At 42.7% G+C, this 14,663-nt stretch overlaps 1 long non-coding RNA gene across 5 annotated transcripts in view; it reads right to left on the bottom strand.

The window, feature by feature from the left end:
• LOC116559840 overlaps nt 1-11,906 on the bottom strand; it is a 32,302-nt gene extending 20,396 nt beyond the window's left edge. For 3 of the 5 annotated variants that reach the window (XR_004272648.1, XR_004272649.1, XR_004272651.1), the window contains exons 1-2: nt 9,339-11,906; nt 7,344-7,423 (exon numbers count right to left, since the gene is read on the bottom strand). This is a non-coding gene — a long non-coding RNA (uncharacterized LOC116559840). Of the gene's footprint in view, nt 1-4,870; nt 7,424-9,338 lie in introns of those variants that run through there. The other 2 variants (XR_004272652.1, XR_004272650.1) reach the window with 2 other exon arrangements.
• Between the last annotated feature and the right edge of the window lie 2,757 nt (nt 11,907-14,663).

Here is a 14,663-nt window from a genome sequence, read left to right as displayed (position 1 = left end):
TTTGGGCCATTGTTAAGCGAAACAAGGGTTACTTGGATGCAAGCACTGTGATGCTACGACAGTAGATCTGATAACCAACAGATCTACTAAGTGATTAACAGGTGGGGAGCTTCTACAGTGTGAATACACTGGACAAGAAAATGAGTCGCAGCCCAGGCAGGCAGAGCACGATGACTAAGATTTCATCATGCTACTCAGGATGCACACAACTTGAAACTTATGAATTGTTTATTTCTGGAATTTTCTATTTAATATATTTGGACCTTGGATAAGGAGGGACTACTGTATCTGAAGAGTCAGCGATACACATTCCCACATCAAATGGGTGTGTTGTTTGGGAGATGGTTGCTGCTTACATCCAATGAGAGGCCAGCAGATGCCTCTGGGCCATTCAGTATGTGTTTACGCACCCATATGAATGGTACAATCACGTGAAGTGGTAACCGTCAATGACATCTGATTGTAGTCAGTTTTTGGAGACAGAAGACTTGGCTTTGAATCCATGCCCCTCTGATAGCTGTATGACTTTGCATGTGTTAACCCCTCTGAGCCTCAGTTTGCCTGTCTCTAAAGAGGGGAAAATAATGTACCCCATTTTGGAGGTTGAGTTGGCGAGGGACAGTGTGCATGTACTGGGCTCAGCACAGATTTTGGCACGTTGTAAGCCATCAGTTGCTGCTAGCTATTTATTGATGGCACTTAGTAACCCACCAAAGGCATACACGACATACCTTGAAAGACAAATTTGAACTCTGAAGAGTTTGTGCCTCCTCACTTATGATCATTAAGTGTTTAGGATTACCATCTTCACTTGAAAATTCAATTAATTTTCATGGGTTGTTTAACATCAAGGGTGATTGGAGAGGCAGCCAGATGACTGTGTTGACAAGTCTGCAGACAGGCAGTGGGGTTGGGGTATGGAGCAGGATAATACAAGGGGAGCGCTAAAGGCTCTGACTGCGGGTGGTAGGGCCCAGCTATGGGAAGTGTGGCTCTAAAATCTTTAGTTCATAAGGGAGGGGTCCAGAGGCTGAGGAGGCGGCTCAGAACAGTATAGGTGACAGGAAGCCAATTTTAGGATCTGAGTAAGAAGTTGGGAGGCTTAGAAGGATCCAAGAACAACCCTCCTCCTCGCCCCTGGGCTTCTTGTTTGTCCTGTTGCTACCTAACAAATCTATCCTCCCCTACACTCTCCATTTAGCTAAATGTTCGTCTTTTTTTTTTTTTTTCCAGAGACAGGATCTCGCTTTGTCACCCAGGCTGGAATACAGTGGTGTGATCATAGCTCACTGCAGCCTCAAACTCCTGGGCTCAAATGATGTTCTCGAGTAGGGATTCAGGTGTGAGCCACTATGTCAGACCTATTCATTCTTTTAAGTCTCACTCAAGCCTTGCCTATTTTGCAGCTCTTTCTGACCCTATCTAGATAAAAGTTAGAGATCCTTCCTGTGATCAGCCATAGGCTTTTTGCCTGCCATTGTTGGCTGCCTTTGTGTGGACATATCTTATTTTCAAGTATTTTTGAGTTTTCTGAGAATGGGGACCACATTCTTTACTTCGATTCAACTCCACCTTCTCCTACCACAGAGGTTAATGTAAGTGTTTAGCTCTTATTAGATAAAAGTGCATTATTTTTATACACCACATCACAGAACTCAGCAGGCAAAGAAGGCTTACAAGTATGCTAGACCAGGAGTGGCAAATGTCCTCTTGATCCACAGGCCAAATCCTTCCAAAGTGGTTTATTTGGCCAGACCAGCCTATTTTTTTTTTTTTTTTTTTTTAAATACAGATGGTCTCCTACTTATGATGGTTTGACTTTTAATTACTCAACTTTATGATGGCACGAAAGCCATACGTGTTCAGCAGAAACTGTACTTCAAGTACTGTATAATCATTCTGTTTTTCCACTTCCAGTCCAGTATTCAATAAATTACATGAGATATTCTTTACATTATAAAATAGGCATTGCGTTAGATGATGTAGCCCAATTTCAGGCTAACGTAAGTATTCTGAGCATGTGTAAGGTAGGCTAGGCCAGGCTGTCATGTTTAGTAGGTTAGGTGTATTAAATGCATTTTTGGCTTAGTTGGGTTTACTGGGAGACACAGTAACCCATGGCAAGCCGAGAAGCATCTGTACTGAATTTGAAAGCCTTTAGGTAGCTGTGCCTGTCCAGTCTTCTGCAGTTTCATCCACTTTCTAATGCCTTACCATTTTACACAATGTATCTGCCCAACTCCTTAAAGAATTTGAGTGACATCCCTAATTTGAGCCCAGCTTTCTAAATTCATAGATCTTCCCACAACATCTCTAATACATGGCTCCCCTGCCTATGCCTTCAGAGGTAGGGAGCTTATGAGGAAGTATGTTCCATTGGTGGAAAGCTCTGACTAAAATAATTCTTCCTGAATGAAATCGTAACTTACAGTTACCTACTGAAAGTAACCTACTGCATACTAACTACATTAAATCCTTTTGGTACCTTACCTTTTACTACTAAATGCTTTTCCCATTCTTAAGTATCCCATCACAGGATGATATAAGCCTGTTTAGATATACTTCCTAACCTGTTATTTAGGCAGAGGATGTGTAACTTAGAACCACATTGGATTTTTCAACTATGGTCATCTGAAAATGACCTTCTTGGTAAACATTCCCCTTCATTCATATAGAATAAGGACTGCATGTGTCCACCCAGCCTTTTATACTCACGTGTGAGATTTTCAGATATCTTTGAATAATTTTACACATCTGTCTAGGTCATCAGATTATGGGTGATTTGAGAGTCTGGCATGAACCAGCATCCCAGAAGGTTGCAATTTGAGTATATGATAGATCTAAGTAGATCTTATCTCATGTTGCCCCATTAAGCCTAGACATTTTCACAGCTTTATGCTGTACAGCAGTTAGCCTGTGCCTGAATGCACAGGAATGCAACCCCAGCAATTATTTACCAGATGGAACGTGTTTTTTTGTGTTTCTGTTTCAAGGGAACTCTGTTAAAGTTTCTGATCCTAGTTTTTTGATGGAGTGGATTGTAAACCTGTTATAACCTGCTGAGGGGGGGAAAACCCATATTTTTCTGTTTTCAGGAAAAATCATTTCCATATGAAAGGCCATCTGGAGAACTGGGTGTATAATAAATCACTGTTCACACCAATTATACTTACTGGGGGGGCCAGTTATTTTCTTGCAAGTAGAGACAGGAGAATATTGGCTTCTGAAAACAATATTGTCATGAACTTCCTTGTGGGCGAGCCAAGGGTCAGGAGGACCTCAGGTGGGCAGTCTGAGATGACAGAAGCTGTCCTAGTGAGGGGAATGGAACACCGTTTGCATGTTTCTCCTCTCCTTCAGCTCTAGTCCTCACAAAAATCAAATATATTCTTACCCTATGTGACTATTCTTACATACTTTTAAAAAGTTTTGTTCCTTGCAATTTGTACAAATCCACCAATCTGAATCAAGATGCTGGTTTTCAAGTCAATGCCATTTAGTAGCTGAATCACCTGCAGTGAGTCATCTAACTCCCTTAGTCCCTCCTTCCCCATTTGGAAAATGTGGCTAATGAAAATGACCTAACATGGCTAAACGCCTGGTACATTTATGTAGAGAAGTCTGTAGGAACAATGAGCAGGGAAGAACTCTGGTGACATCAAGCCCCTGGTCCCCAGCATTTAGATTTCCAGGGCTACCTGGTTCTTGCAGATCAATGAGCAACGCCAATGTTCTTCCATTAAATCTTCATTTCCCTTAGTTGAGTTGGAATTGGCTTTATGTTACTTGCAACTACAAGTTTTGACTAACGGCGCATGCATCTATTAACATGGGTAACCAGGAAGAACACACAGCAGCATGGAAAAGCAATTTTGATGAAATTTACAAAAAGTATGATATAAAATTGTGAATATGTATTGTAGTTATTTGAAATAATCATGCATTTGCAAGACAAGTGGAAAAGAAATATTTTTTAAATGTATGGGTGCCTGTAATTCCAGCTACTCACATGAGAATAGCTTGAACCCGGGGGCAGAGGTTGCAGTGAGCCAAGACTCTGCCGGTGCAGCCCAGCCTGGACAACAAAGTGAAACTCTGTCTCAAAAAAAAAAAAAATGTGATGGATGTTTACCATGGCAGAGTTATGGATGATTTGTTTTCTTCATATAATGGGTGGGGTCAAAAACTTATCAAGCTACATTTGGTTGTGTCTTCTGTTGTTTTCTACAACTGATTAAATCTTACTCGTTGGCTCCACATCCACATTCATCACTATCTATATCTTAGTCTCTTTGGATACGAAAGACGTTCTGGTGTAAAGAGTTTTGTTTTGTTTTTAAAGAGTGGCTAATCTCCTATTGTTGTCTACCCTCATTTCTAGATGGTTTCCTGGTATATTGGGGTGGCAGTGATGTGATAAAGTGAGCTTTTGGAGTCAGCAGTAGGAGAAAGTGGGCTTTAGATTTGCATACACTGGCCCTTATGCTGTGATTATGTTTGGTATTGACATTTTTTAGCAATGTCTCTGGGTACCTGATTGACTTGTACTACTGACATCTTTGCATGGGGAAACTGGCTTTTTTTTTTTTTTTTTTTTTTTTTTTTGAGAAGGAGTCTCACTCTGTAGCCCAGAATGGAGTGCAGTGGTGTGATCTCGTCACACTGCAACCTCCACCTCCTGGGATCAAGCGATTCTCCTGCCTCAGCCTCCCGAGTAGCTGGGATTACAGGCACACACCACCATGCCCAACTAATTTTTGTATTTTTAATAGAGATGGGGTTTCACCACGTTGGGAAACTGGCTTTTTCAAGGAGGCACAAGAGCATTCATGCAGATCCTATGTCTGATAACCATGCTGTCTTTTTGTTGTTGTTGTTGTCAAATGATTCTCTATTGAAATATTTTTCTTCGTAGTTCACAGCTAGCTGGGTATTTACTGTGCCACTGTTGATGTCATCTATGATATCATGAAGCTGGCCCCATCAACAATGCAACTCATAGACTGGGCAGTCTCCAGGATCCCTTTATGGGTTCTAGAGAGTTCTAGGACTAAGGATTGGTACTGCATCTGTGGTGCAGTGTTGACAGTCTTATCAAAAATGGCATTTCCACTGTGCTTGATTTTTTTTTTTGCTTCTTTCTGTCTCTGGTTGCTTGAAGGCTTTGATGCTTAGGGCAGAGGCAGAAAGTACCATCTCAGTTTGGGCCTGTCTGTTCTGAATGGTCAATTTCATTGTAACCCTTTGACTCTTCCAGTGACCTGTTGCCTTGGGAATGTCACCACCAACTTATTTTGGAGACACACCCAGAGGGCTGATTTTAAGGGCCAGGGTAGACATGGTACCCACTTTTCCACGAGGGCACTTGGCAGGTATACGACTTTGATCTCATTGGGGTTGAACTTGGGTAGCATGGCAGGGGTGGCTAGATGAACCCAGATGTAATATGGCTGAAGAAAGGTGCACTTTGACCTCCTCCAAGCCAAAAGGCCCATGCTGTTGGTTTTCTCTTTCAGTGTTACATATTGGCATGGGCCACTTGATCCCTTTGCTGAGTTTTAAGTGAGGAACAGGACACAGTCTTTTTCTTCTTTTGGGATTCCTTTCTTTCAATTTATCTACTACTTGTGATATCGGCCCTGAATGGAGAGGCCAACACATATAAAACTCACTTCAATCTCTATCTTTTTTTCCCTTGGCATTCCCTTGGTTCAGAAAGGAAAAAACACCTCATCTTTTCTGTGCAGTAAGAAGAATACCTCTTATATCAGAGGTCAGTTCTCTCTACCAATAGCTGTAGAATTCAGATTCCTTGTTCTGACCCTTGATAGCTTAATGGAAGCAACAGGAATCTAGAAAATCCTTTTCTTTATCCCCAACATCTGAATTTTAAAGACAGTTATTCTAGGAACTCAAATTTGGAAATCAAAGCTAGATCTTTTTTTTTTTTTTCTATTTGCATTCCTGCTATAACAATCTCAAACCTCCCTGAGGTATAAGAATTACCTTAGGCTAACTAGGGGAAAAGTCGTTCACAAAACATGAAAAAGAAAAATACATTTAAAATATATTATCCTTATTACATTCTTTCAGACTTTCCCTAATGTCCTTTACCTTATCGCCTGTTACCCAAACTCACTGTCAAGCCCCGCCCAAATTACCAACTGGAGGAGTAATGATGATAATGATTGTTTACTGACTACTTGGTATCAGACAAATGTGCTTTTAAACTTGACCATAACCTTGTAGATGTTCATATCCCTGCTGAATAGATGAGAAGCTAGAACTTAGAAAAGGAGACTTGTACAAAGTAGCAGAGCTAATTTTGGGGAGAAAAATTGTTTAGAAAACTTATTTGTATCTTGTTTGCTTTTTCTCACTTTGGCTCAGAAGTCATTCATTCATTCAAATGCTGCAACTTTAAAACACAGCTAGAAAAACACCCATTAAATAATATGGATGCTTAACACACTGCTCAATAAATGGCAATGAATATTATTTGTTAATATTTCTACCTATGACCAGGAAGATAAATATCTTAGTGTGCAGAGAGCGGAGTCCATCATGGCCAAAATCTTGGTACAGTTTGATATTTCAACAGCTGGGCAGGAAATAAGGTAAAGTCCTTATTTTTAAGGAAGACAGGAGATCCTGGGTGAGATGGAAACAGGGGCTTATAAGAAGCTTATTATGTGCTGTCATCCCTCTCTGGCAGTCAAGCTGTGTGGTTTGTCCCTTTTGCAGAGTTCCTGTTTTTACAAGAACAGCTCAGCAGAGCCAAAGTTACAAGCTACATTTCAACTTTTCACACTATTCTTTGTGTCCCCAAATATGATTAGTATAGAACATAACTAGTACAGTAAAGTAAATATCTCATCTCAGGCAAACTAAGTTTAAGACAGCACAATAAATGAAATGTCAACCACAGTTTCTTCTCGTAATCCCACGTCTTGGATTTCTCCAATCCTTCCAGAGGCCTGGGGCTGCTTGGTTACTATCGAGGGGTGGGGCACATTCTCAGCAACTATCCATAGCTAACCATAGCAAATTTTCTCACTATTATACCTATCAAAAAACCCAAATAAGCTTCATTGTAGGATACCTCTAGGTCAGCCCCCAGGGATTATGGTTGATGATCACAGAGGTGTGATGTGATAATGTCCCATTAGGAGGTCTTTCACCTGGTTATTTCCCTGCCTGATACTTCAACTGTAGAATTTGTGAGGAAATTTGGGAAAGACAGCATCAGATCCCTATCCAATAGTCCCCAGGCTGCATGCAGTTTCCCTGTATCTGTTTCAATGCAGGGATATTATATGGGTTTTGGAATCAGTCAGACTCACGTGCAGATTCTGCCTCCGCTGTTTATTGAGTGGGGAGCAGTGGTACCAATCCTTTGCCCTCGGAACTGCTGTATTCTCTCCTGTAGAAAGGAATTATGGAAGGCGTTATAAGGATCAGGTGGGCCAGCACACGCAACGCACCAGCACAGAGCCTGGAATATGGTAGGTGACCACTCACTGCAAACTCTTATTCTTCATGCTTCAGTTACCTATTGCTATATAAAATACCAACCCAGGCCTTAGCAGCCCCTAGGACTACACCCATTTGTCATGAAGAGCTTTAGTGAGCATTACTTGAGTAACAACCATTTATTTGCTCATGGTTTTATAATCTGGGCTGGGTTCTTCTACTGGTCTCACCTGGGGTAGATCATCCTCTCATGTCGTCCATAAGGAAGCTTAATTTGGGCCAGAAATCCAAGATAGCATCACATATGTGTCAGGAAGCCTGGCTGGGATGCCCGGACCAACTCGGATCAAGCCTCTGCTTGGTATAGCGCTCTGTTGTCACCACTTTAAAATTCTTAATTTTAAAACAAGGAACCCTGCATTCATTTTACATTAATCCCTGCAAATTATGTAACCAGTCCTTGCAGCTGGATCTCTTTCTATACTAGCTGAGGGATCCAAGGGGGTGAAAGCAAAAGCTGGCAAGCTTCTTAAGACCAAGACTGGAACTGGTACAGTATCACTTTGCCTACATTCTATGGGCCAAAGCAATTCGCAAGCCCATCCCTGATTCAAGGGGAGGAGCAGGAAAATCTTTATGGCCATCACTTGACCTCCATTTCCTACTTTGAGCATTTTCAGCAACTGGGTCCTTCGAGAGCTCTCCTGGTGCTAAGAACCAGATACCTCCCCAAGCGACCTCCCCAAGAGGGATATATGGTAGAGGGTTGGAAATCTCTCAGAAATGAGGCATAACCCCATCTTAGCAAAGTGGAGAGAGTAAGAAACTCAGAGTCTAAAGCTACGCCTTGCTTCTCAGTGGTCACATTGACTTCCTCGGTCAGTCAGTCATGGCTTGAGGGGAGGTCAGAGAAACTGGTCACTCACAAGAGACACAACTGGCCCTTACAGAGACTGTGATCAGGGCAGCTTTCTACAAGAGGCTGTGAATAAGGTCGGATATAGCCCCTGATAGAAATGTTTTTTCTTTATATATCAGCCATTTATGAAGCACCAATAATTATATATAAGACAGTGTCTTGGCCTATGGGGATGTGACTCTAGGAGAGCAGGGCTCCTTTTTTTCAGTCACATAAGGGCATATCTCTTTAACTCCAATCGAAGTGGGGGTCGGGGACAGGGGAATAATCAGAGGTTTATTCTTACTGTCCTGGTGCTTGGGGAGTCAGCCCCAGTCCTTGGTGACTAGCTCACATATCCTCATGTGGCTAGTGACACCCACCTCCCTTGGTGGTACAGGAGAACGCTTAACTACTGTAATCTTGAACGTCTGAGTTCAAGTGATTCTCCTGCCTCAGCCTCCCAAGTAGCTAGGACTACAGGTGTGCACCATCATACCTGGCTAATTTCTTTTATAGAGATGGAAGTCTTGCTATGTTGCCTAGGCTGGTTTCAAACTCCTGGCCTCAATCAGTCTTCTCATTTCGGCTTCCAGAATGCTGGAATTATGGGGGTGAGCCACCATACATGGCAGGGAATACACTCTTTTACAAAAATGCCTATTCACCTCAAGAAAAGCTGAGTGAAGAAGAATGAGAAACTGTGACTTTATCTTACTTGCTTTGGTCCTGCTCCAAGGAAGATGACAGATTGAGGCCCACAGAAGGAGGGAGTCCCAAATAGACTTCTGATATTTCAACTGGAAATATCAACCACTCTCCTCTGCATGCCCCAAGGAGATGGAATGTCATCACTATCTCCTTGGGGCATGCAGAGGAGAGCGGTCACCATCTCTTGACCTCCCCACTTCCCTACTCTACTTCCTCACAGTTTCCTTCCTTCGTGCCCTCAGTCTTGTGTCCTTACCCCTGTCCTGGAAGACCCCATCTCTTTCCCCCAGTACATAGTGCTCCTCCTCCGTCCCTTCTTGCACATTCCTCTTAGCTGGTGCTGTCACTTTCCTTGGTCCAACTTTGCCAGCTCTGAAAAACAAGGAGGTGCGGTCCATCAGATGGAGATGATATAATAGATGATCAGATCCAGGGCAGGCTCTCAGCAGTAACAGCTGTGGCAAATTTCTACATAACACTAGCCGAGAAGCCAATAAAATGAGCTTATTTCCCAGTGACAATGCAATCTAGTGCTCTATGACCAGCTCCTTGCAGAACAATAACCCTGACACTGTGAGTAGACTCACATTAACTGTGCATAGCCCTGTCTTGACTACCCAGGTGGTCAGCATCTACTTGGATAAGAAGGTCCTGATCTTCAAATCTCTTCCCTGATAAAAAGAGGGCTGCTGCTCTCAAGGAACTTCAGTCAAGGGGGGCGGGGGAGACAGTCCCATACACAGACAAAAAACTAGGGGTTGAAAGGCCAATGAGTGATCAGAAGGAAAGGGAAAGAAGCTTCCGGAAGCAAGTGCTGATTGGGAGATTAGCCTTGGCTGGGGGCCACGGCGGAGCAAAGGTGTAATGGAGGGTGGGGCCTCTTTCAAACCTCCTTCATGGCTGTGTACACGCGTGTCCGTTCCCACTGGAGTGGCGGTGCTTTCTTGAGGCAGGGGATGGGCTGCTTCCCTCTGGAGTCTTCACTAGACCTCCCTCCTCCTCCTGCTTCCTTTCACCCATTCATTCCAAACATACATTGAGCTGCACGTTCTGGGGTCCCAACTGGAGGGGGCTCACGAAGGAGATTTTAGGACTATACCCACTTGCCACGATTTTACTTTACGTGGTTTCCACGTCTACTCCTTCCCCTGAGCTTCACACCTCTTCAGAAAAAAGCCCCCAGCCTCCCCTAGTCCCTCAGTTACGCCGCGCAGCCTCTCACTTTGCTGATTTCCAGCCACTCGCTGCTGAATAGGCTGGAACACTTCTGCTTCAGATGCGCCTGACACCCTCGGACGCATGCGCAGTAACTCCCCGCCCCTCCTCCCCGGCGGGGCTTGCTGTCTCTAAGCCCCATTTAAAGCGCTGCGCTGGCTGGGGAGTTCTTTCAATTCTCGGTGGATTAGGGCCATTGAGATTCTTAATCAATTGCTGGGTTCCACGCGATCCTCTTTAGAAACTTTTTGCTTAATACGCACCTAGAGACATTCACGGCCCGCCTGCAGAGTTGGAGCCGTTGGAGTGCAGGCTGGGAGGCTGCAGGCAACCCCTAGGCTTTTAAACAGCAACGTCAGTTTAATTACTGCAGATCCGCCATGGCTGCCAAGTCCTCTCTTTCCTCCTTATTATTAACGAGGAAACTTGCCGCGCAGTGGCTTTGTTTCAAGTGGAAATCCGCGTGCTTTGATACCCTCGGGGGCACTTACAGGCTAGGTGGGCACAAGTGGGCTGCGGGACTCCCGAGTATTTACCTGCCAGAGGAATGCACTGCAAGCATGCTGCACACAGGAGACAGGGAAGCCGGGCGAGGTTGGGTTTCCAGGTGCCACAGTATACCCTCTCAGTTCCACTGATACCCTTTCTTCCTTCTACCCCGAGGCCCCGGTCGTTGGCCCTCACCAGACAATGTAAACTGGCACTACAAGTGGAATAGACCAGACATTTATTTTCTAGTAAGTCAGGCGTCTGTCCTACCTGCACCTTTGGCCTGATTTTGATTAATGTTACCAGAAGAGGATGCAATGTGTGGGGCTGTTGGCTAAACTTTGTGGAAGTGTCAATTGTAAATAGTGTTACCTTATATTTGGGGCAGCACTTTTGAGTTTCCAAAACACGTTCCCATGCATTATCTCATGGGGTTTCCTCAATATATTGGAATAATGTGGAGGAACTCTTACCCTCTTTCACAATGAAAAACCCTGTAGCTCAGAGCAGCGTAGAAACTTGGCCAGAGTTGCAGGACTAGAAAGAGGAAGAATAAGAAACCAGGTCTTCTGATCCTTAGTCTGGAGACTTTTGGCAGTCATGCAGACTTTTTTTATTATCTCACTAATAACCCTGATAATCTTATTGGATAACAGGACAATTTGTTCATCCATGTCGTGTTCTCTTACTCCATAAAGAAAGCTGATTTCTCAACTGTTTTTTAGAGTTAGAATGCCTTGAAAATCACTCCCTTATCCTTGCTACCAGTGTGATTTGTCATCTTCTGATATGTGGTAAAAACAGTAAAGGTAAAATCTAGCTGCCAAGCTAATGCCACAAAAATCAAGTAGGAACTGGGTTGGATTCAGTAACATCAGTCCAGAGAGCACACTGTTCCTCAAGATGGGTGCAACCTCAAGGACTTAGGGATCAGGAATGTGCATGGCTCTCCAAATGGTTTTCAACCAAGAGAATGCTGCATTTCCTCCAGTAATTTCATAACTAAAAACTTAGTGATAATCAGAAATTTAGGGTTTTTTTTTGTTGTTGTTTTGAGGCAGGGTCACTCTGTTGCCCAGGCTGGAGTACAGTGACACAATCATAGTTCACTGCAGCCTTGAATTCCTGGGTTCATGCCTCAGTCCCCCAAGTAGTGGAGACTACAGGCCGACATCACCATGCCTGGCTAATTTTTGTATTTTTTGTAGAGACAGGGTTTTGACATGTTGGCCAGGCTCGTCTCAAACTCCTGGGCTCAACTGAACTGTCCACGTTGGCCTCCCAAAGGGCTGGGATTACAGGCATGAGCCGCTGTGCCTGGCCAGAAATTTAGTTTTTACATCAGGCAATGTGAGATTGGGTTTAAGAATACTGAAGCTATCATCTAGGTTTGAGGGAAAGCAGTAGAAGGCGGAAAAATTCTCTGAAATTTTGCCCATGCATTCAAGACTGAATGGAAAGTCATTCCTCTGGGACCAAGTGATCCTTGTTGTCTAATTTCCTTTAGGAGCTGCTTTTAACCTCAGAGCTACAGAAAAGGAGCAGTCTGGCAGATATCATCATCACTGATGGCTACCTTCATTCATTATTTTGGTTACTTATAAACATTCATTTAACACCCACTATGGGCCAGGTACTAGGGATACAATGATGAGCAAAAGACACAATTTTGATGCTTAGCTTTTTCTGTTGAAACATAATTGTATTCTATTTTTCTGTTGCCTTCATTTTTCTCCCACTCCCGTCCCCCAACTCCATCCAGCTCTCTAGTTCTGATTTCTGGTCACTTGCACCATTTTTGGCAAGACAGTCCAAAAAATAAATTACAAGTACAGCAAAACATTCCCTCCTCCCTTCCTCCGCCTCCCACCCATCTATTCCAATCCCCGCTCTTCTTCAGGATATAAAGTCTAAGTCTTCCTTCTTCATATATTGCAAATCCTTTCCTGGGGATGGTCCTACAAGGCTGGTGATGGTGAATATTATATGAATTAGATCCTTGCCACTACATAAATTTCTTCTGACTGCATCTGCTTTAAAGCAAAACATCCTGTAGTGAGCCTTGTGGTTTAACTGTCTTTCTCCTTTCTTCTTCATTCCCCAAGGAACTCCCAGTTCCCCTATTATCAGCCATATGGTTTCAGTATTGAACCAACTTGTAGCCTGAGGGAAGAACCCAGTTAGCATGAGCCATTCCAATCAGAGTGAACCCAAGTAATTCCACTGGGAACTTTGGGACACAGAAGCTCTCTTCTTTGTGGGGAGTGGTTGTATAAGACTGTGAAGCTCAGATGAGCCCCAGATTTTCAGGGAGCACCACTGAAAGCCTGAGGGTGGGTGCCAACCAAGAAGAGATGGAAAACGGACTTAGGACATGATATTGAATCAATCTGGGTCTGAATCAATGCTACCTCTGAATTATTCTGCTAAGTGAGCTATTAAACTCTACCACCTCTTTTAAAAATGCCAGTTTGAGTTTGGTTTTCTATCACTTATTAAAAAAAGATTGCCAATTTAACCCTACCTATCTAAAGCAATGGGAAGTATTGCTGTAAGCACAAAAAAAAGAATATACAGGATGTTCACACCCTGGACATACCCTGAATTTTAAGAATATATTTATAACCTTTAGGTTTCTTTGTTTGCAAAATGATATATAATCAATAGTAGTTTTACAACATTTGAGATAGTAAGCATTTAAAAATACATTCAAAGCAAAACAAAGGTTTCTGGTCTTTGAAAGCATACTTGCAACCACAATTACCAATGACAACTCTAAATTGTGTTTTCTTCTGAAAACAAATCTAATGTCATGGAAAGCACTCTTTATAGAAGAGAATTATGGAATTTAAAACAATGTGTGGCATGACAAACCCAATGAAATGTGTGCAGTATATTCATGTTTAACTTTCATGAGATCTTATGTGATAATGACAAGTGCACCCTTGACCTTGCTGAAGGAGAGGCATGAAGCTAATCAGAAGATTTTCTTTAATATGCTTTCAAAAAAGAGTTTTCCAAATAAAATGAAGAGGGCTATCATGGCATATCAAATTCCTCTAATTTTCAGGAAACAAAGGTATTAATTTGCTTTACTCTTAGAGATTCTTAAAATGCTTCTTTTCTAACTGCATATTTAGAATATATAATCAGAAGACCAATATCCAATTTCTTTTTTTGTGCCATCACTTTAAAAAGTGCAACCATGCTCCTCACTTATCTGGAGTTGAGAAACAATCTGGGAGTTAGCCCAGAAAGAGTGTGAACAGTCAGAGCCAATATTGACAAATCCTTATTCTCCAACCCCACAAGTTTCTCTCCTAGGTAAGCTCATGAGGCTGTCAATCACACCCTGTCATTCTTACTTTAGACACTATTCCCACTTCTTTGGTTATCTATATTCTGAGCCCACAAATCAGAGGCATCAAGTTAGAAAAGCTGGAAGCTTCAAGAATGGCACTATCCAATATGGTAGCCAGTAGTCCCGTGTGGGTATTGAGCTCCTAAAACATGGCCAGGCATAACTGAGATGTGCTGTACGTATAAACTACACATCAGATTTTGAAGACTTAATATGGAAAGAAAAGACTATAATTTTTTATATTGGTAGCATGTTGAAATAATATTATATATATATCGGTTTAAATATAGTAGTAAAGTTAATTTTGCTGGTTTCTTTTTATGATGATGATGTTGTTTTGAGACAGGGTCTCACTCTGTTGCCCAGGCTGGAGTGCAGTGACACAATCATGGCTCACTGCAAACTCAACCTTCTGGGCTCAAGCAATCCTCCCACCTTAGTCTCCCAAGTAGCTGGGACTATAGGTATATGCCACCACACTTGGCTTATTTATATTTTTTTGGTAGAGATGGGGTT

Source organism: Sapajus apella, unplaced genomic scaffold, assembly GCF_009761245.1.
Source record: "Sapajus apella isolate SASKATOON/1434 unplaced genomic scaffold, GSC_monkey_1.0 scaffold24, whole genome shotgun sequence".
NCBI lineage: Eukaryota > Metazoa > Chordata > Mammalia > Primates > Cebidae > Sapajus > Sapajus apella.
The sequence above is the reverse complement of the archived record's forward strand: the minus strand, read 5'-3'. Positions and strand labels throughout refer to the sequence as shown.